The sequence below is a fragment of the Nicotiana sylvestris genome, chromosome 7 (assembly GCF_000393655.2).
Source record: "Nicotiana sylvestris chromosome 7, ASM39365v2, whole genome shotgun sequence".
NCBI lineage: Eukaryota > Viridiplantae > Streptophyta > Magnoliopsida > Solanales > Solanaceae > Nicotiana > Nicotiana sylvestris.
In genome coordinates, this window is record NC_091063.1 from 174,282,754 (window position 1) to 174,286,437 (window position 3,684).

Below are 3,684 nucleotides of genomic sequence, written 5' to 3' on the forward strand. Positions count from 1 at the left end.
AAAAATATAATGTGGTCATTTAGAGTGGGTGGAAATTGTTTCTTATGCCGTATTTGATGTCCGGGACAAATATTAGGCGATTCCACGAAGGATCCATCCGGGCCCAAGGCGGAAGGCATGGGCTATAGCACACAAAAATTTGGGACTCGCGCGGATTTGCAGTTTTATGGCTGTAAAATGCCAAAAAATATAATGTGGTCATTTCGAGTGGGTGTAAATTGTTTCTTATGCCGTATTTGATGTCCGGGACAAATATTAGGCGATTCCACGACGGATCCATCCGGGACCAAGGCGGAAGGCATGGGCTATAGCACACAAAAATTTGGGACTCGCGCGGATTTGCTGCTTTATGGCTGTAAAATGCCAAAAAATATAATGTGGTCATTTCGAGTGGGTGAAAATTGTTTCTTATGCCGTATTTGATGTCCGGGACAAATATTAGGAGATTCCACGACGGATCCATCCGGGACCAAGGCGGAAGGCATGGGCTATAGCACACAAAAGTTTGGGACTCGCGCGGATTTGCTGTTTTATGGCTGTAAAATCCCAAAAAATATAATGTGGTCATTTCGAGTGGGTGCAAATTGTTTCTTATGCCGTATTTGATGTCCGGGACAAATATTAGCCGATTCCACGACGGATCCATCCGGGCCCAAGGCGGAAGGCATGGGCTATAGCACACAAAAATTTGGGACTCACGCTTATTTGCAGTTTTATGGCTGTAAAATGCCAAAAAATATAATGTAGTCATTTCGAGTGGGTGGAAATTGTTTCTTATGCCGTATTTGATGTCCGGGACAAATATTAGGCGATTCCAAGACGGATCCATCCGGGCCCAAGGCGGAAGGCATGGGCTATAGCACACAAAAATTTGGGACTCGCGCGGATTTGCAGTTTTATGGCTGTAAAATGCCAAAAATATATAATGTGGTCATTTCGAGTGGGTGGAAATTGTTTCTTAGGCCGTATTTGATGTCCGGGACAAATATTAGGCGATTCCACGACGGATCCATCCGGGCCCAAGGCGGAAGGCATGGGCTATAGCACACAAAAATTTGGGACTCGCGCGGATTTGCAGTTTTATGGCTGTAAAATGCCAAAAAATATAATGTGGTCATTTCGAATGGGTGTAAATTGTTTCTTATGCCGTATTTGATGTCCGGGACAAATATTAGGCGATTCCACGAAGGATCCATCCGGGCCCAAGGCGGAAGGCATGGGCTATAGCACACAAAAATTTGGGACTCGCGCGGATTTGCAGTTTTATGGCTGTAAAATGCCAAAAAATATAATGTGGTCATTTCGAGTGGGTGGAAATTGTTTCTTATGCCGTATTTGATGTCCGGGACAAATATTAGGCGATTCCACGACGGATCCATCCGGGCCCAAGGCGGAAGGCATGGGCTATAGCACACAAAAGTTTGGGACTCGCGCGGATTTGCAGTTTTATGGCTGTAAAATGCCAAAAAATATAATGTGGTCATTTCGAGTGGGTGGAAATTGTTTCTTATGCCGTATTTGATGTCCGGGACAAATATTAGGCGATTCCACAACGGATCCATCCGGGCCCAAGGCGGAAGGCATGGGCTATAGCACACAAAAATTTGGGACTCGCGCGGATTTGCAGTTTTATGGCTGTAAAATGCCAAAAAATATAATGTGGTCATTTCGAGTGGGTGGAAATTGTTTCTTAGGCCGTATTTGATGTCCGGGACAAATATTAGGCGATTCCACGACGGATCCATCCGGGCCCAAGGCGGAAGGCATGGGCTATAGCACACAAAAGTTTGGGACTCGCGCGGATTTGCAGTTTTATGGCTGTAAAATGCCAAAAAATATAATGTGGTCATTTCGAGTGGGTGCAAATTGTTTCTTATGCCGTATTTGATGTCCGGGACAAATATTAGGCGATTCCACGATGGATCCATCCGGGACCAAGGCGGAAGGCATGGGCTATAGCACACAAAAATTTGGGACTCGCGCGGATTTGCTGTTTTATGGCTGTAAAATGCCAAAAAATATAATGTGGTCATTTCGAGTGGGTGGAAATTGTTTCTTATGCCGTATTTGATGTCCGGGACAAATATTAGGCGATTCCAAGACGGATCCATCCGGGCCCAAGGCGGAAGGCATGGGCTATAGCACACAAAAATTTGGGACTCGCGCGGATTTGCAGTTTTATGGCTGTAAAATGCCAAAAAATATAATGTGGTCATTTCGAGTGGGTGGAAATTGTTTCTTAGGCCGTATTTGATGTCCGGGACAAATATTAGGCGATTCCACGACGGATCCATCCGGGCCCAAGGCGGAAGGCATGGGCTATAGCACACAAAAGTTTGGGACTCGCGCGAATTTGCAGTTTTATGGCTGTAAAATGCCAAAAAATATAATGTGGTCATTTCGAGTGGGTGGAAATTGTTTCTTATGCCGTATTTGATGTCCGGGACAAATATTAGGCGATTCCACAACGGATCCATCCGGGCCCAAGGCGGAAGGCATGGGCTATAGCACACAAAAATTTGGGACTCGCGCGGATTTGCAGTTTTATGGCTGTAAAATGCCAAAAAATATAATGTGGTCATTTCGAGTGGGTGGAAATTGTTTCTTAGGCCGTATTTGATGTCCGGGACAAATATTAGGCGATTCCACGACGGATCCATCCGGGCCCAAGGCGGAAGGCATGGGCTATAGCACACAAAAGTTTGGGACTCGCGCGGATTTGCAGTTTTATGGCTGTAAAATGCCAAAAAATATAATGTGGTCATTTAGAGTGGGTGGAAATTGTTTCTTATGCCGTATTTGATGTCCGGGACAAATATTAGGCGATTCCACGAAGGATCCATCCGGGCCCAAGGCGGAAGGCATGGGCTATAGCACACAAAAATTTGGGACTCGCGCGGATTTGCAGTTTTATGGCTGTAAAATGCCAAAAAATATAATGTGGTCATTTCGAGTGGGTGTAAATTGTTTCTTATGCCGTATTTGATGTCCGGGACAAATATTAGGCGATTCCACGACGGATCCATCCGGGACCAAGGCGGAAGGCATGGGCTATAGCACACAAAAATTTGGGACTCGCGCGGATTTGCTGTTTTATGGCTGTAAAATGCCAAAAAATATAATGTGGTCATTTCGAGTGGGTGCAAATTGTTTCTTATGCCGTATTTGATGTCCGGGACAAATATTAGGAGATTCCACGACGGATCCATCCGGGCCCAAGGCGGAAGGCATGGGCTATAGCACACAAAAGTTTGGGACTCGCGCGGATTTGCTGTTTTATGGCTGTAAAATGCCAAAAAATATAATGTGGTCATTTCGAGTGGGTGCAAATTGTTTCTTATGCCGTATTTGATGTCCGGGACAAATATTAGGCGATTCCACGACGGATCCATCCGGGCCCAAGGCGGAAGGCATGGGCTATAGCACACAAAAATTTGGGACTCGCGCTTATTTGCAGTTTTATGGCTGTAAAATGCCAAAAAAATATAATGTAGTCATTTCGAGTGGGTGGAAATTGTTTCTTATGCCGTATTTGATGTCCGGGACAAATATTAGGCGATTCCAAGACGGATCCATCCGGGCCCAAGGCGGAAGGCATGGGCTATAGCACACAAAAATTTGGGACTCGCGCGGATTTGCAGTTTTATGGCTGTAAAATGCCAAAAATATATAATGTGGTCATTT